The 27537-nt window shown below is 43.7% G+C and overlaps 1 protein-coding gene across 3 annotated transcripts in view; it reads right to left on the bottom strand.

Moving 5' to 3' along the window:
• The window catches only part of CDC42EP3 (CDC42 effector protein 3), an 88183-nt gene that overhangs the window by 50900 nt on the left and 9746 nt on the right, over positions 1-27537 (bottom strand). The window contains exon 1 of one of the 3 annotated variants that reach the window (XM_029593808.1): positions 3451-3553. The exons of the other annotated variants lie outside the window; for them this stretch is intronic. The gene's annotated coding sequence lies outside the window, so the exon portion shown is untranslated. Of the gene's footprint in view, positions 1-3450; positions 3554-27537 lie in introns of those variants that run through there. 3 annotated transcript variants of the gene reach the window in all.

The following is a 27537-nucleotide window of genomic DNA, read 5'->3' as shown; positions in this document are numbered from 1 at the left end:
GTTTATCCGGCTAACTAGCTGAGCCACACGGCATCTGAATGTGGACCTCCTAGTGGCAAGAGGATGGAACATAAAAACATGCCAAACTGGGTCAGACCAAGGGTCCATCAAGCCCAGCATCCTGTTTCCAACAGTGGCCAATCCAGGCCATAAGAACCTGGCAAGTACCCAAAAACTAAGTCTATTCCATGTTACCGTTGCTAGTAATAGCAGTGGTTATTATCTAAGTCAATTAATAGCAGGTAATGGACTTCTCCTCCAAGAACTTATCCAATCCTTTTTTAAACACAGCTATACTATCTGCACTAACCACATCTCCTGGCAACAAATTCCAGAGTTTAATTGTGTGTTGAGTGAAAAAGAACTTTCTCCGATTTGTTTTAAATGTGCCACATGCTAACTTCATGGAGTGCCCCCTAGTCTATTATCCGAAAGAGTAAATAACCGATTCACATCTACCCATTCTAGACCTCTCATGATTTTAAAGACCTCTATCATATCCCCCCTCAGCCGTCTCTTCTCCAAGCTGAAAAGTCCTAACCTCTTTAGTCTTTCCTCATAGGGGAGCTGTTCCATTCCCTTTATCATTTTGGTCGCCCTTAGGTGTAATGTGCAGGGAGGGGCAGCTGTGGTATAGTTTGATGGGATTTATGAGAAAGCATTGGGGGTAACCACCTGCATGGCACTGAAGTTACAACCCTAGAAGGCAGTGGTCCAACTTTCAAAGATTGGTGAGGGACAAGGGTGAAGAGTGCTGGGATCTACGGGGGAATTTGTATGCACAATTAGCCAATGTGGTCAGATGGCGGCTGCTGGCTGGGTAAACTGGAGGGATCAAATTGGTCTTTATCTGCATCTATTTACTATGTTCCGCTCATGTCCCGGCACAAAAGCTGTGGCATCATGCAACCCTTTCCAGGAGAAGAGGCAGTGCTGCCATAAGGGCCATATATACTTTGTCTCTATTAATTTTCCAGCTGCTAGAAGTTTATCAAGTCACGCAGCTCGTGAAATACCTTTCGTCAGCGTAAACTGCTGTCAGAGGTTAAGTGGTGTAATGAAGGAAGTCTCTCTCCTCTGGAGGACTAACATTTAAATCTTAATTGGTTGACAGTGGCAGGAACTTAGTGGCTGTGACCTGGTCCATCATTCATGGGCTAGTGCTCCTCATAAAACTGCCAGGCAATCTGGCATAATATTTAGCGTGTCTGGCTGTCTCTTTCCATGAAGATCCCAGGGCTGAGGCAACAAGGCGCTGCAGAGAGCGGATGAAGTGCTCCGGCTGATCCTGCTCACATCCTGTCTGGCGGTAGAAAATTGCTTTCTGTCTCTTATGTCTCTGCACAGCAGATTCATAATCATGCCATGCTGGGCTTAAAATAAGCAAGCGTTTCTTGCAGAGGCAAAGAGCCATTTATTAAATAGCATTAGAAAGCAGTATGTTCCTGACGGCAAGTCAATGGCAATATTTTAGCAGTGCATTAACTGGCACAGATGCACTGAATCTTGCCGCCATTCACAAAGAAGCGTAAAACATAAAACTAGTCGCTTCTTTACATTTTTTTTCCTAGCCGCATTTTCAAATTGTGATTGTACCCTTAGCAGCAGGCACTGTCTTTCTGTAAATGCCCTTACCTTGCTGTTAGATTCCTTCATTAATAGCACAGGATATGGAATTTTCAACGTAGGCAAGTATCTGATTTATCAATATTTATGTGTGTTTTACAAGATTTGTTCAAAACAAATAGTGATGTGCAAGGCCAACAAGCATTTTTAATAACTCGTACTACAGAACTTTCAGAAAGTGAATCTTCTGTTTGGATTAGTTCTTTGGTGAATTTCAGGGGAAGATAATAAGGGGCGGATTTTCAAAGCCTTACGCGCATGGGGAGGTGGGGGGGTGTTACACGTGCCAAGCCTATTTTATAAAGGCCCGGCAACGCGCATCTAAGTCCCGGGGGCTTTACAAAAGGGGCGGTCCGGGGGCGGGGCCATTTGCCATTGTATCGGAGGATTGCGTGCCAGCAGGGTGCCGGTGCGCACAACCTGTATCCTTTTCAGCTGTCTAACAAGACGATATTGAAACAGTGTATACGGTATTTTCTGAATATCAGCAGGATTAAAAGTAGGCATGCATTGTGCCAGTTAGGAGCCTTCCTGAAAACGAATGTGCCCCTTACCAGTGATGGCCCATGACAAACTAGAGTGCACAGAGAGACTGAAACCATTATTCAGTGTTAACTGAATTTCCATTTTAGGAGTGTGCATGGGAAAAAAAAATGTTGTGTTGTATCATGAAGTCATTTTGTTTTAGTTTGACATTGTTCATGTCCTTTTGTTTGCCCACGTAAATCATTTGTTTTATTCTAGCATGCGTCACACATTTACAGCACACCTACATCTTTCACAACACGCGTATGTTACTTCATTTGCAATATAGCAAGCGCTGAAATACTTTAAAATACGCTGAAATGACATAAATGAAAATATTTTATTAGTCTTTTGTGTCATTTCAGATGGCAAGTGACACAAGGCTATAACAAATATCGCTGATGTTTTCATATCATTTTAAGTGACAGCACATGTCCCTAAGCAACTTTACAACCATATAGAGTGCAGTAAAATAACGCCGTATTAGAACTGCATTGCCATTGCATCAGATAAGAGTTTTAAATGTTTCTACATTCTACTGATAACACACACACACACAAAAGGACACTGATTAATTTACCATTTCCGATTGTCCTATGACATGAGGTACCACTAATATAAGCCTTCACTGGGAAGGGAGGAAGAAGTGAGGTTGATCCCAACTGCCACACTATAGACTGGCTCTTGTGTAGCTGCTGCCACCTCCTTCTCCCCACTCCCCAGGTGAAAAATACCAACTTCACTGACACCACCACAACCACAACTGCTGCTGGGCTAAACAATCCTCAGACACTCACTTGGGTTGGGGGGGGGGGGCGGGAATCCCCTCTGAAGGTGCAACAAAGCGAAAGCAACCCACGCCCAAACTTTCCCTGCCCTTTTCCCATCCCCCCCTTAATCCCCCCTGCACACTTCTCTCCCTGTGCTCCAGGCTGGGACGTCGATATGAAAAAATGCAGAGAAACACACCCTTTCCTCCCCCAACAGCGATTTTCTTCTACCTGGAAAACCTGATTCTCCATCCACGCGGGAAGTAATTACTTTTGTTGCCAGCTATTCACCACTGAATCTTCCAATCGCTAAAATCATTAAGAAACACCGATCTCTGTTGCAATGGCATTCTTGTTTCAAAGATCGGAGCAGTTGGTTTGCCAATACTAGATCAAGGAATTTGAAGGAACTTATCTCCCCCTGCTTTACTGCCCTTCTGCGGAGACATCTGGACTGCAAAGTCTGACTAAAAAACCTCTTCGGGGACATATCAAATCTGGCAGTTGTTCAGTCTATATCAGTACTTACCAGACTAAAGACTTTGTTAATCCTGCGGATCAGCACAGATATAGCCAACAGCATTGTATCTCATGTTCTTCAGATTTTGTAATTACGTCATTTTTTGTTCTTGGCCTATGTTTTATGTAGGCAAAACCATGAGACCTTTAAAGAAACATATCTTGGAACATAAACGCTGTTGAAAACTCAGAAAACTGAGGCACTGCTATTCTCTCATTATTTAGAAAGGGATGAAAAAACATTTCCTAACATGTTTTGCCATTGGCGATGACAGAGACAGGCTATTGACTCAGTTGGAACAAAAGTGGATATTCCATCTCAACTCCAATCGAACCTTCAGGTCTTAATTCAATCACTGAGTGGGGCTTTCTTTTTTTGGATAAAGAAAATGTCATCCTGTGATTGGTAAACTGGAGAACATTACATCATTAACCTTAACTGATTAGATTATTTGTTTCACAATTCAGATCATTACGCATGCTTGAGCAAATATTTTGTTATAAAACATTGTGCATGTCTGGGCATTTATTGAGAGCGTCGCTCCATTTTTTAAATTGCTAAAGATTATTAAGTAAGTACAATAAGCATGCTGCAAGACCACGTACATGGGTGGAACGAGCATGTTACGCGACATCCATTTTCTGTATCTAGGGTAAGCCCTGAAGTAGCTACCATGCAAAACATTGACTAATGGTGGTAGGCAACTGTTTCCATTTTTTTCAGCATTATCAATTCAATTTGAAGCATGGGAGTTTTGCTACATGTATGTGATGAAGGAGAATTTTCTTCTCAAGTTACATTTTTTTATGCTAAATTAAAAATTACAATCAAAAAAATAATTTTTGCTTTTCAATAAAATGTGTTTCAACGGGGAGGTTTTTGACTGATGGTTGCAAATGCATGTCTGAAAGAAGGATCCATCTGAAAAAAAATGGGAAAAAGCATAAGCATTGGCAAGTTAAATGTAAAAAATTGATAAGACAGGCTAAGAGAGAATTTGAAAAGAAGTTGGCCATAGAGGCAAAAACTCATAATAAAAACATTTAAAAATATATCCAAAAGCAGGAAGCCTGCAAGGGAGTTGCTTGGATTGTTAGATGATCAAGGAGTAAAGGGGCATATAGAGAAGATAGGCCATTGCAGAAAGACTAAATGAATTCTTTGCTTCAGTGTGTACTAATGAGGATGTTGGAGAGTTACTGGTTCCAGAAACTGTTTTAAAGGGTGATGATTCAGATAAACTGAACCAAATTACTGTGAACCTGGAAGAAGCAGTAGGCCAGACTGACAAACTGAAGAGCAGCAAATTGCCCAGTCCAGATGGTATACACCCCAGAGTTTTGAAAGAACTAAAAAAATGAAATTTTGGATCTATTATTAGTAATTAGTAATCTATCATTAAAATCATCCATTGTACCTGAAGACTGGAGTGTGGCCAATGTAATCCCAATATTTAAAAAGGGCTCCAGAGGTGATCCAGAAAATGTTAGACTGGTGAGCCTGACTTCAGTGCCAGGAAAAATCATGGAAACTATTCTAAGGAAAAAAAAATCACAGAATATCTAGATAGATAAGGTTTAATGGGACAAAGCCAGCATGGATTTCGTGTTGCTGGAGTACAGTATTCCTTAGTGTCACCAGTTTCAGTAAAAACTTATACGAACATATGATTTGTCATACTGGGTCAGACCAAAGATCCATTAAGCCCAGTATCCTGATTCTAACAGTGGCCAATCCAGGTGATACCATGCTGCTATCATGCAGTGATATGTACTGGTTATTCCCTAAGTCTAAGTTTATGGACATCTCCTCTAGGGAACTTGTCTAAACCTTTTTTAAAACCAATTATGCTAACTCCCTTAACCACATCCAGCAATGAGTGAAAAATAGAGTCCTCCAATTTGTTTTGAATGTGCTACTTATCTTCATGGAGTATCTCCTAGTCTTTGTATTTTTTTGAAAGAATAAATAAATGATTTACATTTACCCATTCTTTTCCACTCATGATTTTATAGACCTGTATCATAACCCCCCCCCCCCCCCCCCGGCCATCTTTTCTCCAAACAAGCAGACCTAGCCTCTTAAATCTTTCCTCATAGGGAAGCCGTTTCATCCCCTTTATCATTTTGTTTGCTCTTTTCTATATCTTTTCTAATCAACTATAACGTTTTTGAGATGTGGCAACCAGAAATGCACACAATACTCAAGGTGCGGTCTCACCATGGAGCAATATAGAGGCATTATGACATCCTCCGTTTTATTCTCCAGTCCTTTTCTAATAATTCCTAACATTCTGTTTGTTTGTTTTTTTATGGCCACTGCACACTGAGCCAAGGACTTCAAAGTATTGTCTACTAAGATGCCCAGATCCTTTTTCTTGATGGATTCTGCAAGGTAGCACTGACTGAAAAGTTTTCAGAGATCTCCTGCATTGGGGTGGTGGGGGAAGTGATGGCCTCTTCTGCTAACCATTGTAGCTATGGCCTGTGTCAGGAGAGCCCGTTCTGCAATGCCTACAGGAGGGAGGAGGGGGTGGCAAATAAAGTTGGAGGAGGAAGTGGTAGCTAATAGGGGTTGCTTATGCTGACAGTACTGTGTAGGTTGCCCACTCTTTCCTATTCAAAATGTTTTGTAAGGTGAGCCTGACTCAGGCCGAGTTTCGCCCCATTGGGGCTGCCTCCAGGGCTGCATGTAGTGAATATTTTATGTATATGAGTCCAATCTCATAAGAATTATTTTCTGATAGTCTCTGATTCAAAGAGACTCCAACATAGCCTCGAGCAGCGTGCTATTCCAAGGACCCAGCACATTAAAGATTCACTACATACAGCCCCTGAGGCAGCCCCAATGTGGGGGCGAAACTTGGCGTGAGTCGGGCTCACCTTACAAAGAATACGTCTCCATTAATAAAATTTCTAATTGGACATTCTTTGGCATCTAATCCACTTTGTTGCCCTCACGGCTTTTTAGATAGCCTACTCTCCTGCTTTGTAGGTCCACTCTTTCCTATTCTGCATCCCCACTGCCGCTCATTCTCACACCTTTGCCATCAGCATCTCTTTCAAGGTAATTATACTGTTAGACTGAAAAGCAATATTCCCTTTAATCCATGGGTCACAAAGCATGGCTCGCATCCTGCAGCCACAGGTTGCCCCCAAGCAGCAACACCTCTGGTTTCAATCCCTGTTCTTGGTAGAAACTTTCCTCCAGGAAATTGACTATGGGGATGACCTCACCCAGGATGGCTCTTTTGGAACTTAGATCTTTTGTGGCATCCTTGAAGAGCTTCAGGACTTGTACTATCTGTGAAATGTGTAATCAGTCATGATACCCCAGGTATAACTTATACCTATCTCAGTTTTGTAGAGACAAATCATGAAGGGCTGTCTGTTCTATTAACTTCTGCAACATCAGATATGTGGAATGCCACTGGTTGCCTACATCCTAAATAAGCCTGTGCAGAGGCAACCCCACTACATCCTGCATCTCATGGAGCTGCTGCCCTTCACACTTTAGTGAAAATGCCCTGCTATTTTCCAGCACATTTCTTTCAGTTTCTTCAGGACTGAGCTGTTACATTTCTTTGTCCCCAGCCCCATGGCATCCCTTACTTTCAGGTGAAACAAGTGTTCAAAACACAAGTACCTGGCAGGATCCCAAAGGGTCGATAGATTCCATACTGCTTATCCTAGGGATAAGAAGTGGATTTCCCCAAGCCCACCTTAATAATGGTTTAAGGATTTTTCTTTCAGGAACTTGACCAAACCTTTTTTAAACCCAGCTACTAACAGCTTTCACCACATCTTCTGGTAATGAATTCCAGAGTGTTGAGTAAAAAATATATTTCCCCCTATTTGTCTTAAATGTATCATTTATTAACTTCATTACATGTCCCCTAGTCTTTGTACTTTTGAAAGAGTAAACAACCAATTTGTGTTTACCCATTCCACTCATTATTTTATAGACCTCTATCATATCTCCCCTCAGCTGCCTCTTCTCCAAGCTGAAGAGTCCTAACCTTTTTTGCCTTTCCTCATAGGAGAATCACTCCATCCCTTTTATCATTTTGATCTCCCTTCTCTGTACCTTTTCTAATGATTCTTACTGGGACTGACTGGTGTGCAGAAGAGCCCCATAGAAAAAAAAAATTCTATGGGCCTTGAAATGACTCTACTTTTCCCCCCTTGCGGGAACCCTTGGAGAACATCGTGGTCTGTGGCCTTCCTATGCCCTTGAACTGACCAGAATGAGGGCTACATTTATATCACTATTTCCAGTAAAATCTCACTGTCAACATTAAACCAAGAACAAGGTCTAATAGAAGGTTTTGTTACTAAGAGCACTAACTAAAACTAAAGTTAGTCACTTTATTTAAAATGATCTTCTCAGACCAAGCCAAAGAGCAAAATTCCAATTCTACTATATTTCCCAGCTCAGCAATGAGTCATCAGCTGCTATATTTTAAGATGATCAATCGCAAAAAGCAAAGAGGCCAATATAGCAAGCTCTGCGGTTTTACCAGCATGTAACTCTTCTACTGGGACTCGTATGCAAATGAGAATTCATCATTAACAAGCTGCTTGATAAATGTAACTAAAGGGTAACATTTTCTGCTTGTGATGCCCAAACAAATTTCCAAAATAAGGTTTGCACATAAAGGGAAAATTGTATGCATACGTATGGTTTACAGGCACAGGTTTTCCACATGGAGCGGAAAAACTTTGCAAAACTCTGCATGGCTTCAGTACATCAGCTTCCAAGTTGGTAAAGTGAGACCAGCAACACTTCCACTGAGAACTGAGCATTGAGCTGCAGTGATAAAGATTGAGTGTGTGAGTATGCACGGTTACTTAAAGTCTGGCAGGGAGAACTGAAACCTTTTTCCTCCTTTTCTTGGAGCAGGGCACTTGGAATGCGCACCTTTAAGACTGCAGGCAGAAGGATGGTGATTTCTAAGTCAGCTCTTCATATATCCAGTTCTTATAGGACCACCTTACTTAGTACACAACGCCAAAGGGAGCTCAGACAAAGTAAGCTAACTTGTATTTTGGTACCCCAGCTAAAATGGTATCAATGCAAGTGCAGGGACTTGTAATGAATATATACCACAATGCTCTGACGCGCCATGCTGCCTGAAACAGATGCTTATATTTATCCAACAACACAGTAGTTTCATTGAAACATGCCATAGAAATTTGCTGGAAAGACCTGATTTAGCAAGGATTAGGCTGGAGGAAGATTAACTTTCCAAAACTCCTTTAAAGATCCAAATTCCCAGATGTTGACTGTACAATAATCCTCCCTTGTTCCAGGTCTTTCCTGAAAAAATATTGATTCTGCACGACAGTTAAACTACTTCTCCCTTCTCGGTAAGAAAATCTATTTGAACTTTCATAAATGATAGTTGTTTGGCGATGCAAACTAACTGTGGTAAGATTAAAAGCTACAGTAAGGCCTTAAAGCATTCTATAAAGCAGTGGTTCTCAACCTTTTTTCTGTCGGGACACACCTGACAGATGGTTCTCACATGCGTGACACACTGACCCATGATCGTCACAGGGCTAGATGTAAATGTACAGTTTGCATCCACGGGAACCCCCCTGATCCACAATAATGGATGTAAAGCAGAATTATGACATTCCCCATTCAACTCATCTACAAAAAAGATATTCTGGTTCTGGTGTCATCTCAGTAACAGCAACTCAAACTCCTTCTACTTTCAGGCTCAATAGCCCTACTTATGAAAAGACAGCAGTTTACCACCAATGCATGTCCTCTTGAGAAAACGCAACAAATAAGACTGATAAAACACTTACATGCTAGTAAAATATCTCTGTAACAGACACAGAACCGACCTAACATACTCCCAGGATCTGTAGTAATGCACATAAACTAATCCACACACAGTTACACCTGTATTATGGAATACACTCAAACAGGAGCAACCCTATCTATGAAAAGGCAACACTATAAATATTAAAATCAGGCCCTAAAAACCAATACACCTCTTATTAGGAAAACAGAACTAACAAGCAGCTATAGATCCCCACACAGAAATAATTGTAAAACTATACTAATAAGCAGAATAAATGTTTCACAACAACTATGAACAGAATAACATCCAACAATTAAAAACTCATAAAAACTATTAAAAATTCTCCAAACACCAATAAAATATTTCAAAAAAAGCAGACACATCACATAATATTAAATAATTAAAATGGCAGTCAATCAAGAAAAATAAACTTAAAAAGCCACCTTTACTTACCCCCTCCAGCAGCTGTCCTACTCCTCTTCCATGCAGGCTGTAGCACACACCAGAAGCAGCAGTAGTGGCTAAGCTCTATACTCATGGTCCTCTTCCTTAGGGCCCATGTCTCTCACACACACACACCATACCAGTCATGCCCCCATGACCAGTTTCTGTCTCTCACACACCAATCATCTCCCAGTCTTTGACAAACACACCAGTCACCTTCCTGAACAGTTTCTCTCATGCCATACACACACACACAGGCTTCCCACTCCCGTGTTCCACTTACATATATGGGCTTCTCACTCTCATAATCACTTTCTCTTTCTCACATACACTCACCAGTCTCTCACTCCCATGCTTGTTCTCTCCACATGCACAGGCTTCTCATTCCCATAATCACTTTCTTTCTCTCACACATACACACACACCAGTCACCTGATCTCTCTCATGCATACACACACACAGGCTTCCCACTCCCATGTTCTCTTTCAGATATACAGGCTTCTCACTCCCGTGCTGTATCTCACACACTCCCATGCTCACTCTTCACATGCACAGGCTTCTTATTCCCATAATCACTTTCTTTCTCTCTCTCACATACACACAAACACACACCAGTCACTTGATCTCTCTCATGCATATACACACACACATAGGCTTCCCACTCTCATGTTCTCTTTCAGATATACAGGCTTCTCACTCCCATGCTGTGTCTCACACACACACAGGTTTCTCACTCCCATGCCCACTCTTCACCTGCACAGGCTTTTCATTCCCATAATCACTTTCTCTCTCTCACACATACACACACACCCGTCACCTGATCTCTCTCATGCATACACACACACAGGCTTCCCACTCCCATGTTCTCTTTCAGATATACAGGCTTCTCACTCCCGTGCTGTATCTCACACACTCCCATGCTCACTCTTCACATGCACAGGCTTCTTATTCCCACATACACATACACACACACCCGTCACCTGATCTCTCTCATGCATGCATACACACACATACACAGGCTTCCCACTTCCATGTTCTGTCTTACATACACAGGCTTCTCCCTCCCATGCTGTGTCTCACACACACCCAGGTTCTCACTCCCATGCTCACTCTCTTCACATGCACAGGCTTCTCATTCCCATAATCACTTTCTCTGTTACACACACATACACACACACCAGTCTCTCTCTCTCATTTCCATGCTCGCTCTCCACGTGCACAGGCTTCTCATTCCCTGAATCACATTCTCTCTCTCACATTCACATACACACCAGTCACACCGTCACCTTACCAACCAGTCTCTCTCATATACATGCACACACACAGGCTTCCCACTCCCATGCTTTCTCACATACCCAGATTTCTCACTTCCATGCTTTTTCTCTCTCTCTCTCTCTCTCACACACACACAAACACACATCCCTGACTGTCTCACATACACATCAGTCATCTCCTTGAGCAGTCACTTTCATTGTCTCTCACATATACACATACATCAGCTCTCTGACCAGTTTCTCTCAATCACACACACATGCTCTCGATCAAATACATTCTCTCACTTACACACAGGCTCTCAATCACACACATTCTCTCACACACAGGCTGGCTGGCTGCTTCTCTCTCTTTCTGTCACTCACTTCCTCTCTCTCTCTCCCTCCCCCCCCCCCCAACGGTAGCTGCTCCTCCTCCTCCAGCCCCCGCAGGCCAATAAGGAAGAATTCCATCGATCGCGGGAGGCTCCTGCTGCTCTCTCCTCTCCCGATTACCGTCTGCTGCAATAGCTTGGGGGCCGATGCTGCAGCGGCCGCTGCTACTTCATCACGCGGCACGGCCTTTCTTCTTCCCGCGCACCGCGTATCACTTCCTGGTCCGGGGGGGGAATGCAGGCGCGGGAAGAAGAAAAGGCCAGCCGCGGATGCCACAGATTTTTTTTTTTTTGCACCGCTTGCCGTTCCCGCTGGGCTTGAACGTGCTGATAGCCCGGCGGCAACGGCAGCGGTGCAAAAAAAAAAAAAAAGCTGTGGCATCCGCGGCTGCCCTCTTCTTCTTCCCGCGCCTGCATTTCCCCCCCCCCGGACCAGGAAGTGATACGCGGTGCGCGGGAAGAAGAAAGGCCGTGCCGCGTGATAAACTAGCAGCGGCCGCTGCTAGTTTATCACGCGGCACGGCCTTTCTTCTTCCCGCGCCTGCATCCCCCCCCACCCCGGACCCGGAACAGGAAGTGGTGCGCGGGAAGAAGAAAGGCCGTGCCGCGTGAGAAAGGCCGTGCCTGCTAGTTTATCACGCGGCACGGCCTTTTCCCGTCGATAGCAGGCTGAATTAGCCATGCTGTAATGGGACCTGTCCGTCAGGCACAGGAGGCGGAGCTTCCAAAGAGAAGTCAGAGCTGTGCTCTGAGGCTGCGCGTGGGTTCCCGCGCTGGAAAAACGACTCTCCTCAGTCTGTTTTTCCGCGCGCAGGAATCGCACGCGGAGCTTCGTATCTCCTCAGCTTCTATCTACATTACAGTAAGAATGTCAACCTCACATAAAAAAGATAATCCGCGACCGTCGGGGTTTAAACCCTGCAGCTGTGGAAAAGTCATGTCTATTACCGATACACATGACAAATGTTATAGATGTTTGGGCCCTGACCACGACATACCGAACTGTGAATCGTGTGGCCGTATGTCCCCAAGGGCACGAAGGATCCGTTCTGAACGTATGGACTCTCTTCGGTCCCTACAGGACACTTCCAGAGCGGCATCGGACACCAGATCCTCCCCGGGTCCTTCAGTGTCTGACCCGTCACAAAAAAGGAAAAGACACATTACCAACGGAAAAGGTGACAGGGCGCCAAAATATAAAAAACAAAACGTTCCGGCTTCTCTGCCTGAATTAACCCCACAACAATCTCATAAAAATAAAAGTGAAATCCAATCAGGGAATTCTTCGGGGTCCAGGCACTCTTCCATACGGGGCTTAATGTCACCTAAACGGAAGGCTTCCATGCCGCAAACCAGTGGTAATAAAAGAATAACTGACCTCTCAGCTAAGTCCATGCACAAGTTGCAGGAACACGGCGCAAACCAATCTCCGCCTTCTCATACGGGCCCCACGAAGTCGACTGAGACGCAACACAGCCGGCACGGCGCGGCGCACGTGACCCACCACGTTTCAGGACGCACGAAGCGCCGCGACGCAAGGCGCAGTGAGGAACTCAACCAGGGACGTAATCAACAGCGCGACACGGCGCGTCCACAACGACGCGACTCAACAAATCCGAAGCGACGCGCCTCAAAAGGAGCGGAGCGGCGCGCCTCGGCGCCGGAAACTGAGCGGGGCAAGCCGCAGTCGCCGCGCTTCACGGACACCCCTACGGCGCGTCCGAACCTCGCCCGAAAGGAGCAACGCTCAACTGGTTCAGGACGAATCGCCACGCAGGTAGGACCATCACAGGCAAGTGACTTCCAGCGGGGGCTAGACAATACAAAAAGGCGGCTACACCTCAATCCGCTCTCAAAGAGCTTCAAACGCTTGACCGCAGGAGGGGATGTTAGAGACACCCCCTTTTTACCGTCGTCCCCATCTTCTGCAAAACGGCGAAAACTTACACAGTCAGTAGCCCCTACATTTAATAAGACCTCTGGTGAAAAGCTAAACATGCCACCAGACACGCTTTTACTACGTTATCGTACGCTCTGGCAGGGTTCTACAACACGGTGACTAAGACGTACAATCTTCCCACTTCCCCTGGAGGGAAAGACCTCCCTTCCCCCGCCCATTCTGATACCTCCTCATCCAGGAGTTTGAGCCCGTATACAACGAACGTGGAGTCTAGATCACCTTCGACTCCTTCACCCATACACTTCTCTCCAGCTAAATCGGACAGGGATCTCTCCGTTAGCGAACAGGGGGGGCCACCGGATTCTCCTAGAAGTGAACAACCCCCTCCTGACACTGATGCTACAGCAGACTCCTCCACTGGATACCCGTCAGATCCGGATTCGGAACATACTGAACCTCACTCTCCACCGGAGGATCTAACATACCCAAAATTTCTTGAAAAAATGGGTAAGGCACTAAACATCACAGTTCAAAAGCTACCAGATCCTAGAGCAGAAACTCTGGATATTCTAAAAATTTTCGATACTCCTCATGAACCAACTGCGTTACCCCCGCACGCAGTGCTGGACTCTTTGTTAGAACAATCCTGGAACACTCCATTCACGGTTCCAGCGGTATCCAGGAAAATAGATATTAAGTATAAACTACAAAAGTCCAATTATTACTCTTCCACACAGCTTCCTCATACCTCTCTAGTAGTGGAATCAGCTATGGGGAAAGCTCGTAAAACGAAATTACACTCCGCATCGCCACCGTTAAAGGACATGAAATCTTTAGACGATTTTGCAAAGCGGGCTTACCAGGGCTCTATGTTAGGTACGCGCATTCACCACCATCAATTCTATTTGGTACAATATCTCTATGGATGTGTACAACGCCTGAAAGCTGAAACAGATTTCCCGACTCTCGACCCGGTCCAAGACTTAGAAGAAGGGATCAGACACCTTCTACGCACAATCTACGAAGGGTTTGACACCGCCTCTCGGGTTTCAGCGAGTGCTATCGCAGCGCGACGCCTGGCATGGCTAAAAGCAAGCTCCATTAGAGAGGATGTACATACCAAACTCGCCAACCTTCCCTGCAAAGGAGATAATCTTTTCGGGGAAAAATTGCAAGAAACTGTTGCCCAACTGAAGGAACAATCTGCGGCGGTGCAATCCCTGACAACACAACCAACCTACCAATCGAACAGAAGGTACTTTCCACAATATAGAAGACAACCCTTCCAACGGAGACCGTACCGGCAATACCCATCTTACCGAACACCGGCCTATCAACCTTATAACAGGCCAAACATTCCACTGACTCAACCTCGCAGAGGACGTGGACGTTCACAACGACCTCAACAACAACAGCAGCAACAGCAGACGTCAGTTAAGCCTTCACAGTCTTTTTAGCACTTACTCAGCCATCACCACTTTCACTGCAGGCGGGGAGGGTAGCCTTACATTATCATCAATGGACAGCCATCACTACGGACCGCTGGGTCCTCAACATCATACAGCAAGGGTACAAAATTCCCTTTCAACAGCTACCAATACTTCCCCACCCCCCTTCCCGGGTATACCAGGATACCTCGGGGGAGATGAGACAGGAGTTACAAAAGTTGTTACAACAACAAGCAATACAAATCCTGCCACGGAAAGCCTGGCACACAGGATTTTATTCCCCATATTTCCTCATTCCAAAAAAATCAGGGGGCTTACGTCCGATATTAGATCTTCGGCAGCTCAACAAATTAATACTCAAGGAAAAATTCAAAATGATATCCCTCAAATCGATCTTACCCTTGATTCATCGCAATGCATGGATGTGCAGCATCGATCTCAAAGACGCTTACACTCACATCCCGATGCACCCTTCATCTTGGAAGTACCTGTCTTTCCAAGCCCTGAATACCCATTATCAATATCGAGTGCTGCCATTCGGCCTCTCCACGGCACCCAGAGTATTCACCAAATGCATGGCAGTGGTGGTGGCACACCTTCGTCAGAAAGGGATCATAGTTTTTCCGTACCTCGACGATTGGCTCCTGATAGCATCGGACCCCAAGTTATTACACCACAATCTCTCACAAACAATCCTCTGCCTCCACAACCTCGGTCTTCTTGTCAACTACCAGAAGTCCAAGTTGCAAGCAACCCAGACCATACAGTTTATAGGTGTCATCCTAGATACAGTCAAACACAGAGTTTTTCTTCCCCCAGAAAGAATAGCGGTGATGAAAAACATATTTCGCAACTTACAGACATCGCCAAGACCAACAGCCCGCCAAGTATTGGTCGCACTGGGTCATATGGCGGCGGCAACTCACGCTGTAAGGAATACACGTCTTCAAATGCGAAACATCCAATGGCACCTCCGTCGTCAATGGAAGCAACACTCCCAACCATTATCGTGGAAGATTCATATGACGACGGCAATGATCACCCAACTACAATGGTGGCTCCATCGATATACCCTATTGAAAGGAGCATCCTTCACCCTTCTTCCGCACAACGCAGTACTCACGACGGATGCCTCCAGGAAAGGTTGGGGAGCCCATATGGACACCTTCCAAACACAAGGCCTGTGGTCTCATGCAGAACAGTCCTTTCAGATCAACCTACTAGAGTTACGAGCGATAAGATACGCTCTACGCACCTTCCTTCCGTATCTCCAGGGTCGCAGGCTTATGGTCTATACCGACAACCAAGTCGCGATGTTCTACATAAACAAACAAGGGGGCACGGGATCTTGGCCATTATGCAGGGAAGCGATTTGGATATGGACATGGGCATGCAAACACTCCATCCACCTCCAGGCCACCTACATTCCAGGGATAGCCAACGTCCAAGCGGACAGGCTCAGCAGGATTTTTCATCCACACGAATGGGAACTTCATCAAGAAGTAGCGGACTCCATCTTTCACCGATGGGGCCGTCCTGCCATAGACCTCTTTGCGACCGAACACAATCGGAAAGTAGGGAAATTCTGTTCAATTTGGCCCAGTCAACAGCGTCAAACACAGGATGCCTTTCTACTTCCGTGGTCACATCTCATGTACGCGTTCCCCCCTATTCCGCTGATCACACGTACGCTACAAAAATGCATTCTGGATTCAGCGCAACTAATTCTAATAGCACCGGCGTGGCCTCGCCAGCACTGGTATACACATCTCCTACACATGTCCATAGAGACACCCATTCGCCTTCCACTACGAATAGATCTACTATCGCAGAACGAGGGCACACTTCTTCACCCGCTTCAGAACTCTCTACACCTTACAGCATGGAGACTGAGCGGATCCTACTTGCAGAACAAGGTATATCATTAGTCGTTCAGGATGTGATTCTGCAATCACGTCAACCGTCGACAAGGAAAAATTACCATTTCAAATGGAAAAGGTACGTTATCTGGTGCACAGCTGAATGTTTAGAACCCTTGTCATGTCCTCCGGCCAAACTTCTGGACTACCTACATACCTTGTATACCTCAGGTCTAGCACCTACTTCGGTAAGAGTTCATCTGAGTGCCATTGCGTCGAGACACAGGCTCTACAAAGGGCAGTCCATTTCCTTACATCCTGCAATATCACGGTTCTTGAAGGGCTTAAATCACTTAAGACCCCCAATTGCAAAGCCACCAATACCATGGGATCTCAACATTGTATTGGAGCAATTGATGCACTTCCCCTTCGAACCTTTACAAACGGCTCACCCGAAATACCTCACGTGGAAGGTAGTCTTTCTAGTAGCCATCACCTCGGCAAGACGAGTAAGCGAACTACAAGCCTTGGTGCATTACTCACCGTACCTACAATTCTACCCACAGAAGGTAGTCCTTCGTCCCCACCCCACCTTTCTCCCAAAGGTGGTGACGCCTTTCCACCTAAATCAATCCATCGATCTACCTGTTTTCTTTCCTGAACCACATGCTTCAGAACAAGAAAAGAGATTACACACTCTGGACTGTAAACGAGCACTTGAGTTGTACACCTTGCAAACTCAATCTCCTACTCGTCCTTCCCAATTGTTTCTGACATTTAATCCAAGCGCCCCAGGGAAACCTGTGGCGAAAAGAACCATAGCGAGTTGGCTCGCCCAATGTATACAATTCTGTCACAACAAGAAGCATTGCACGCTACTTTCTAAACCAAAAGCACATCAAACAAGAGCGATGGCAACGTCCACAGCTTACCTCTCTAACGTGCCTCTCTTGGATATTTGCAAATCAGCTACGTGGGCATCTCTACATACTTTTGCAGCACATTACTGCCTAGACCAGCACACGTCTCAAGACACAAGACTGGGACAGGCAGTTTTAAACTCTCTACTAAAGAAAACCAACTAGCTCGACTGACACACTTGGCATCACGTTCAAAAAAAAAAAAAAAAAAAAAAAAAATTTTTACGTGATGCAGAGCTTTGTACTCCCATTACAGCATGGCTAATTCAGCCTGCTATCGACGGGAAAAAGCAAGTTTGCTTACCGTAAACGGTGTTTCCGTAGATAGCAGGATGAATTAGCCATGCTGACCCACCCACCTCCCTGTCAGTCGTCTTTACGTGCTCACGCTTGCTATTTTACAGACTGAGGAGAGTCGTTTTTCCAGCGCGGGAACCCACGCGCAGCCTCAGAGCACAGCTCTGACTTCTCTTTGGAAGCTCCGCCTCCTGTGCCTGATGGACAGGTCCCATTACAGCATGGCTAATTCATCCTGCTATCTACGGAAACACCGTTTACGGTAAGCAAACTTGCTTTTCTTCTTCCCGCGCATCACTTCCTGTTCCGGGTCCGGGGGGGGGGGGGGGATGCAGGCGCGGGAAGAAGAAAAGGGCAGCCGCGGATGCCACAGCTTTTTTTTTTTTTTTGCACCGCTGCCGTTCCCGCTGGGCTTGAACGTGCTGATAGCCCGGCGGCAACGGCAGCAGGGAAGAACGAGCAGCGGGAGGGACCGGGAGCCACGCGACACACCTGCCGGTGCTTGGCGACACACTGGTGTGTCGCGACGCACCGGTTGAGAACCGCTGCTATAAAGCAACAAACAGAATATTGTGGTAATACACATCAAAGCATTAATGCTACACAACTGCTTCCACTAAGTTCACCTTTTTTCCTGAGTTCCCTTGGGTATTAGCTACTTGCCTGACTTGTTCCATTAATCTGGTGCCCTTTGAAAATATGGCAATAAACTTTGGTTCCTTCAGGAATGGCCAATTTAGGTCCTTATGAGACACAGAGTCCTGTTTTAATCAGACATCCATACAGTACATTCTCTAGACATTGTACACAGCTATGACTGATTAAAACATTTTTATGACTGTTTTGTAAAACCATACTTGTCTGAAGTCCTTGAGGGCAAAACTTGGCCAACTTTTCTATATTTCCACCTCCCAGATGTTGCTTTCAAAAGGAGGCCATGTGTAGAGACGGATGATAGAAGGGTAAAGGTGGCTATTCCAGACATCTAGTCCACAACACTGCCAACCAGATGCTATCTGGGTGCAAATACGGGGATCAAATGACTCCAATACTTCGAGACTTCCACTGGCATCCAATTCCTTATTGGTATGCGTTCAAAGCCCTATGCATAGCTTCAAATTGCAAAATGGACTAGGCCCTATCTTATTTATTTGATTTGATTTATATTCCACTTTTTGGCATTCAAAGCAGATTACATTCAGGTCCTGTAGATATTTCCCTATCCCCAAAGGTCCTACAATCTAAGAGGGGGGGGGGGGCCCACGATATTGACCTCTCTCTGAAAAACTATCGTGGCTGTACCACAGTGCAATTTTTTTTTATTGTGGCACAAATATGTGACAAATTGGATCACGATACTTGCCTAACCCAAGCAATAGTGGCCCACCTTGGACGGGGCCACCATTGCTTAAAAGGCCTAATACAAGAAAAATTGCCCACCCCCAAGAAGAAGAAAAAAAATCACCCTGGGGATAATGGTGACCCCCATTGGCACCCCTCCCCTCTCGTTGCCTTCAAGGTGGAACTGGCTCTCTTCCCCCACCTCTTATTAAATCAAAGTGGCCCCTTTGGATATCTCTCCCTCCCAAAATCCCCATGTCTTTTCCCATCTCTCAATATATTAATAATCCTGGAATCTACATACCCCACTCCAAACCATTAAAAAAAATGATCCTGGGTGTAACGTGATGTGGTGAGCCTGGACAGATGTGATGATTCAGTCTCCAGACACCATCCCCCTAATATCAACTGAAATCAGTGACAGCCACGATCTGAAAACATAAATCTTGAGACCAAAGAAAGGGGCTTATGTCCATGCATAGATCTCCAGTATGCCCTTGAAAGGGGAAAAATACAACACCCCCCCCCCCCCAAAAGGCGATATCAGAAAAGATGACTGCTGAGCCAGAGAACAGATTGAATCTCCCTTGAACAGAGCTGCTATGGAAGCCTTAACGATGAAGGCAGCTATTGCGGTTACAGAGGCTCTAGATACCAGATTAAGGGCTATATCTGAACAAATATCGGAGCTTAAAGAATCATTTGCTGAGTTAGCTCTGAGATTGGAAGTGGCTGAACGGAGAATATCCAGATTAGAGGATGACTCGAGTGAACTGTCTATTAAAGTCTCAGAATAAAAAAAAAAGTAAAAGCACAAGAAGATAAACTTGAAGATGTAGAGAATAGATCCCGTCGTAACATCAGATTAGTAGGGCTTCCAGAATCCATAGAAGATCATAATTTAGAAGGATTTTTGGAACAATGGCTGCCACAGGCACTAGAAATGCCAGACTTGCAAGGAAATTTAAAGACTGAGAGATCATATCAGTTAGGAGGCAAACAAGAAAGAGAAACGCGACCTAGAATTGTAAACGCAAACATTTTGAATTGGGCACAGAAACAAACAATGCAAGCTTACCATAAGAACCGAGAGATGAAATACCAGGAAAATTTGATACGCTTGTTTCAAGATTACTCCATGAAAGTGTCCCAGTGCCACAAGGAATTTAATCCTGTATGTGCTTCACTGGTGCAAAAACAGCTGAAATTTGCTTTGCAATTCCCTGCATGTCTTAGAATTTGGCATGGCGGAAAGGCAGATATGTCTGAAGATCAAAAAGCAGCTAAGAATTTTATCATCAGCCTGCCTTAGATTAGGGAGTTTATTGAAATTTTATACCAAATTGGACACTGTAAATTATAAAAGCTTTCCTTTCTAAAGACCATTATTGTTTGTATTGCTGTTTAAATAAAGTTGCAAAAGAGCGAGAATTCATCTGCGACATCAAGGAGAAGGCCCGATAAAGAATGGTTTGTTGACAAAAGGAAGCTTGGTGATATTGGAGCCTACCAAGGCTATGATAGCACATGCTGGATCAGACAGTAAATGTTGATGCGAAGGAATGGTTGGGGGTCGTATTGGGATAATGTTCCAGTAGGGTTTCCTCTAGGTGATCCAATGCCGCATTAGAAGCGGATCTTTCCAGATCAGATAACAGGGCCGTACCAGAAACAGCTTTGCTCCAGCATGGTATAACTGTGGAAGCATTTATCTATAGGGCCGTACCAGAGGCGGCTCTAGGCAACCATGGACTGCCCGTGGAAACCATTTTCAAGGGGGTTGTGCCAGAGGCGACCCAAGGAGCACACAATTCACTATGAACCTGGTATTCCAAAACTTGATGTGCTTCAGAAGGACTTTAACAACCTGAATTCAGTCTGTGGGTGATTGAAGTAGCAGAAGGGTCTCTTTTCCTAAGCTATTGTTTCATTACATAGAAGGACTAGGGTTTAAGGTTAGTTTAATTGTACTGATGTGTATCTGGGGAATGGTTAATATGTGCACTGTCCAAGGGGTTAGAAGCTGAATGTTGGGGGATGGTGTCTGCACACTTGACAAACATTCCTCATTCCCGCCAAGGAGGAATATTGGTGGGATCATGGAAGACAAAAGGTAAGGGAGGGGAAGAGAGCGGGTTCAGAAATAAGGGCTTAAAAAGTAAAGCAGAACTAGGACATCTGGGGTTTTCTAGTACTGTGAGAAAGGAGGTAATGGTAAACAGGTTGGAAACATTTTCGACTGTATATCAGATTGGGTTTGGTGAGAGCAGACCTGTGGGTTAAGGCTGGATGACTCACAGAGAATGGAGGAGAGAAACTGGGCTTTTTAGAAAAATATACCAAGAATATGGGGGATTCTGTCGGGGTGGTTTCTTTGAATGTTAATGGTCTAGGTACACCCATCAAAAGAGTAAAAATTGTCCAAGAATTTAAAAGAAATAAAGTAGATATTGCTTGCATCCAAAAAAACTATCTTTCAGACCTAGAAAGTAAAATGTTAAAACTAGATTAGGTAGGCTCCTGCTATTACTCAAAAGCAAAGAGAACGAAAGCTGGGGTAGCCACCCTTTTTCAGAAGAATGTAAATTTTCAAGTTAGTAAAGAAACCTCAGATCCAGAGGGCAGATTTTTAATCCTGGTACAGAATCTTAAAGGCAGAGAGGTTACCAAATTCAACCTATATGAACAAGGATTCTTTGAGGGGATAGTGCAATTAATTATTAATCTTAAATTTGAAAGGCTGGCTTCTCCTGGCAGGAGATTTCAACTGTGTGCATGATCCTTCTATAGACAAGTTACCCTACCAAAGGCAAAGTGCTGGGGACTTGAAAAACAAGGAAATGGCCCATCTGTGCAGGAGTCTACAGGTATTACTCTTTTGGAGAATTTTAAATCCGGAATTGGAAGACTTTACTCATGTGTCTAGAGCACACACTTCACTTTCCAGAATAGATTACATATTGGGTTCCCAAGAGATGTTCCTGTGAATAAGGACTGCAAAGATAGGGCATGATTAGAGGCACTGGCATTCCCTATCTGGACTGATCGAGTAGAGAGAGAGGAGTGGTTGGCTCTCTGGAAATTCCCGGCATATCTTACAAAGGATAGAGAATTTCAACTTTTTCTACAGAAAAAAAATGGAAGGAATATACCCTACATAATGCAGACCATGCTGACATTCCAGCCCTTTTTTGAGAAACAAGCAAAGCAGTGATCAGGGGGGAGATTATCTCCTTTGTGAAAGGGAGAAATATCCAATTGAATAAAATGATATTCCAACTAGAGGCAAAGCTGAAGTTCGCCAAAGAAAAAAAATGATACAACATTTGTTTAAAGATACTAAAAGGAAGTACCAAAATGCTTTAGAGCATTTAAACATATTTCTACATCAAAGAGTGCAAAGAATGTTATAGCATAACCATAATGATATTAGATAGGTAATAAATCAGGGTTGCTATTAGCAAATGCAGTACGAATGTGGAAGGGGAAAACCTATATAGAGAAGCTGAAAAGACACGTGGGCAGTGAATGACCTGATATAAGTGAGATCCTCAGATTGTTACGAATCTTTGCATTTATAAGATAGTAGTGGTGGGGTGAGAGAGGAAAATTCTTTTTTTTCTCAGAGTCTCCGAATAGCTACTATTTCATAGAAACAACTAGAGTTCATTAAGAGACCGATACAAATCTTTGAGATCCTGAATGTAATAAACATGAGCAAATCAGATAAGCTCCAGGCCCTGATGGAATTTTCCTATGACTATTACGTATAAAATTCTGAAGGGACTCATAGTAGGGACAATGCATAATTTCTATGTAACTGCTCTAGAAAAAGAGCAGTTTCCTAAAGATTTCAATACCACTTATATAACTGTGTTAGCTAAGCCGGCAAAAGATCCCATGTTACCGGCATCTTATAGGCCCATTTCATTATTAAATTGTGATTTGAAGATATATGCAAACATTTTGGCAGATAGATTAAGCCTAGTGTTTCCAATAATTATTTCTTCTAACCAGGTAGGATTTCTTAAGGGAAGAACAGCCGGAACCCACATTGTGAAGTTAACTATGGCAATGACCTATTACAAGCAGCGGGGGATATCAGTAATAGTAGTCGGCTTTGACTCAGAAAAAGCCTTTGAGTTTCTTGGCCATACATGTTCTCAGTAGATTTGACTTCTCGGGGAACATTATTAAGAGTATCTCTCTACTTTACAATAAGCTGATTTTGCATATTTTAGCAAATGGAGGTAGAGTTTCAGCATTACCATTTGGTAGAGAAGTACAGCAAGGCTGTCTACTTTCCCTTCTCTTGTATATAGTTTCTATTGATCCACTCCTTCAGAATATTGAGGAAGATAAATCGATACTGGGACTAGAGATAGGAGGTATATCTTTTAAAATAGCAGTCTTTGCCGATGATGTTCAAATTTTTCTTACCAACCCAATGAACACCTAGTGTTCATTGGGTTGGTACCAACCCAATGAACCCAATGAACACATAGTTTTGGCTCAGACAAATTTTGAGAAATTTTCAGGATTAAAGATAAACCAAGACAAATATGAAGCTTTAGAAGTGACTAGGAATTTTTATCAAAGATCGGAGAGCAGCTTTCCCCTTAGATGGGTACAACTGGAAATGAAATATTTAGGTATTAAGGTTCTGACTGAGATGAGTGATCTGTATAAAGCAAATGTGTCCCTATTAATCTAGTCCTTACGGGGAAATATGAAGCAATGGAATATGCTCCCTCTATCACAGGTAGAATTAATTTGCTGAAAATGATGGAGTTTCCCAAATGGCTGTTTTTGATGAGAGATTGCCCATCTGGTTATCCCCTAATAACTTAAGGGAGATAAATAGTTGCATTCGTAATTTTTTGTGGAATGGGAAGGCGGCACATTTACCTTTTGCAAGACCTAATGAAGCCAGTCTTGCATGGAGGTTTGAATTGTCCCAACTTAAACCACTACAGCTTGGCTTGCATGTTAAGATATATTGGGGACTGGCCTATGAGTATGGCAAATTTTTCCCCCTATTTAACACTTACAGAAGTGGTATGGCAATCAATCGCTCTCTTCAATCTTCAGTTAGCGGTAACCAGGGCCTTAAAGGACTTACAATCTTTTCTGCTGGTATCCTTGTGTAGACAGGCCTGGATATTTCTGTGTAAACTGATAGGGCAGCTGGGGAAAATGTCAGCCTACTTGTCCATATGTGGAAACCCCCATTTTACTCCAGGAGTGCAGAATGTAGTTTTCAAAGAATGGCAAACAGAGGAGGGCTTATACTTTATCAGACAGTTATTTATTGAAAACTCCAATAACCTACACAGTTTCCAGGATTTGCAAATTAAATATTTACCACACAAAGATGTTTTTGCATATCTGCAATTAAGAATTTATATTATGAGCTTACTTGATAAAAATCCACAATTCGGGATGGGAGACAAACTTGATGAGATATTGTGGGGAGGTAAGCCAGGGAAACCCTCATGTGCTAAATTTCCAAAAGCTCTTCTCAAACTGAAGGACCAAATGGAATTCCCAAGAGTTCCAGCTCGATGGTCCAGTTGGCCAGAGATCAAGTTGACAAAAGAACTTCAATATTATTTTAAACATATTCCAGAAATTACGGAAAATGTAGTAATGAGAGAAATACAATTTAAATTTATTTGGCACCAGATAGAGCATTTAAAGCAAAGATTCATCGGTCAGCTGCCTGCTCTAAGTGCAGAGCAGAAAATAGGACTATCTACATGGTTTTTGGAAAATGTCTAAAGATTTTATCTTTCTGGAAGGATGTATAAAGCAATGTTCCTCAATACTGGGACTTCCTCTACCTGAAGATCCAAAATTTTGGCTGCTTGGTATCTACGAGATTGCTCCATCTATACATAATAAATAACAGAAGTTATTTTTAAACAAGGCAGGAATAATAGCAAAAAAACCCAAAAAAACAATTCTAACAAACTGGATAGGAGAGGAAAGTCCAGGTCTAGTACAATGGGAAAGAAGGATGACACAATTATTAGTATTTAAATACCTCACAGTGAAATCTATGTCTATGCCTAAACGAGAAGCCATGTTAAGGATTTGGCAGCCCTTCATAGACAGATTACCAACAGAAATTAAGAATATAATATTGAATTTATAGTAAATTGTAAATCCCCAGATCATCAGTAATGTTACTAATGAATAATTGGCTATTGTTGTTTAATTATTAAATAACTGAGGGAAAGGCGAGGGCAGAAGGAGAGTAAGAGAATATGGGGTAAATGGTTTAATAGAGCATTACGTTGAATTTCGATGTGGCAGATCTCATATTCAATGGCTGAAAAATGAATGCGCATGTTATGTTTGAACGTTCTGTATTCTCTGAAGAACTGGAAAAAAGTTGACCCTGGTGGTCTAGAGGGAAGACAGGTGAACCCAACTCCAACCACTAACCCACCCTAACCTCTCGGTACTTCAAAATGTAATCTTCAATACTAAGCAGAGAGCCTGGAGCACTCTCTAGCTCCAAGTCCAGTCGACACCATTTTTCAAAATGACACCAGCCAGGTCTTGCCCCATCACATGTGCGGGGATCTTCTTTTCCTTGGGGGGGAGGGGGGAGGGGGTCCAATGCTCCCTCAGAAAAATACCTACATTTCCCTCAAACACGATAAAATAATGGGGGCTGACTTTTTCTAAGTCAGCAGCATTATTTCATTTACATGGATTTACCTATGCATAAGCTGCTTTACATGTATTAGGCAATTTTATGCATGCAAAGCAGCTTATTTCCATAGGGGGAAGAAATATTGGTTCAATTGCGTGATATTGCCACAATAAACAGTGTTTAATATGCATTGCATGCTGCTGTGCATGTTGCCTTATCGCAGCTTAGAAAATGCACCTATAAGTTTGGACCTGAAGCAACAGATGGCAAAGTGATATACAAGAAGCAGCAGTGGGATTTAAACCCTAGCTTTCCTGGTTTGTAACGCACTTCTCTAACCACTAGGTTACTCCTCCACTCCCCATCTAAGAGATTACCTGTCCCCCTACAAACCCACCTGCAGGCTAAGATTCAAAACTGGGGCTCTTTTGTGACTCCCTGCTCCTCAAAACCTACAGGCTTGCCTGAACCCATAGGCACGCCTTCTCTCTGTTCCTCCCCAGGAGCTGAAATTCGCCCCTAACAGAGGCCAAATGTGCAACTAATATACTGATATTCCACTGCATGGTCAAAACCTGGCTTTTTAACCAAGCCTACTCTCCCAGCCCTGACCCCATTACGCTTCATATTTAACTGCATGCTACATAACTGTCACCCTCTCATGTATAATTTGCTCCATATTGCACTATATGTTGTTCTTTTTTATATTTAATTGTCCGGTATAATTGTACTGTTTAATTGCACCACATTGTACCATATTTATGTGGGGTTCCTACTCCTCACCAGCAGAAGGAAGAGGACCAGGAGGAAGTAGAGAGGAAGTAAGATTGCACAGGGCTGGTATGAGTGGGAGAGAATGCGCTAAGGCTGGTAGAAGCACCAGGCAGCTGCCTAGGGGCAGTGGTGATAACTTAATTTTTCCAACCATATGGGTCCAGAAGAGGAAGTAGCATCGCATGAGTCTGCACAGATGAAAAGAAGGAAATGTCATCCATTTAATTGTCCGGTATACCTTCTCTGGAAGGAGCAAGAGTAGGCTGCAGTATCAACTTGTCTTGCCTTAAGGAGCAGAAGGCAGAGCAGCATCAGCCCACATGGCCAAAAGGAAGAGGTAGAGGCAGAAGAAAGATGCAGGAGTAGGGAGCACAGCAGCATTGGCCCACTTGGCCTGAGGAAGGAGTCATCTTCGCAGCCACAGGGGGCTGGAGGAGGAGAAGGTTCCTGTGCTTCCAGAGGGGGAATATGTGAGAGTGAGAGAGACAGATCATATGTGTCTGACTATGTGAGAATAAGAGAGAGTGAGAGCAATAAGCATGTGTGTATGCATGAGAGAGAAAGTTTGTGTGCAACAACTCCCACCTCCTCTATGACAATCTCAGGGCACCTGGAAATCAAAGGTTCCCAGGTATGGTAAGCAGGGGATTTTTTGTATCCTTATTCATTTTAATTATTGGTATTATTTGATGTGTCTGCTATTTATTAATTTTATTAAAATATATATATATATATATATTTTCCACCTTTCACATATTTCAAAGCAGACTACATTCGGGTACTTGCGTATTTCCCTGTCTCCAGAGGGCTCACAATCTAATTTTATACCTGAAGCAATGGAGGGGGACGTGACTGGCCCAAGGTCATAAGGAGTGGCAACAGGATTTGAACCCTGGCTTCCCTGGTTTATTGATTGATTTGATTTATATACCGCCTTTCAAGAACTTCAAAGCTTACCTCACCTGTTCCTCCCTTTCACAGGAAATTTA

Source organism: Rhinatrema bivittatum, chromosome 3 (assembly GCF_901001135.1).
Source record: "Rhinatrema bivittatum chromosome 3, aRhiBiv1.1, whole genome shotgun sequence".
Classification (NCBI taxonomy): Eukaryota; Metazoa; Chordata; class Amphibia; order Gymnophiona; family Rhinatrematidae; genus Rhinatrema; species Rhinatrema bivittatum.
The sequence above is the reverse complement of the archived record's forward strand: the minus strand, read 5'-3'. Positions and strand labels throughout refer to the sequence as shown.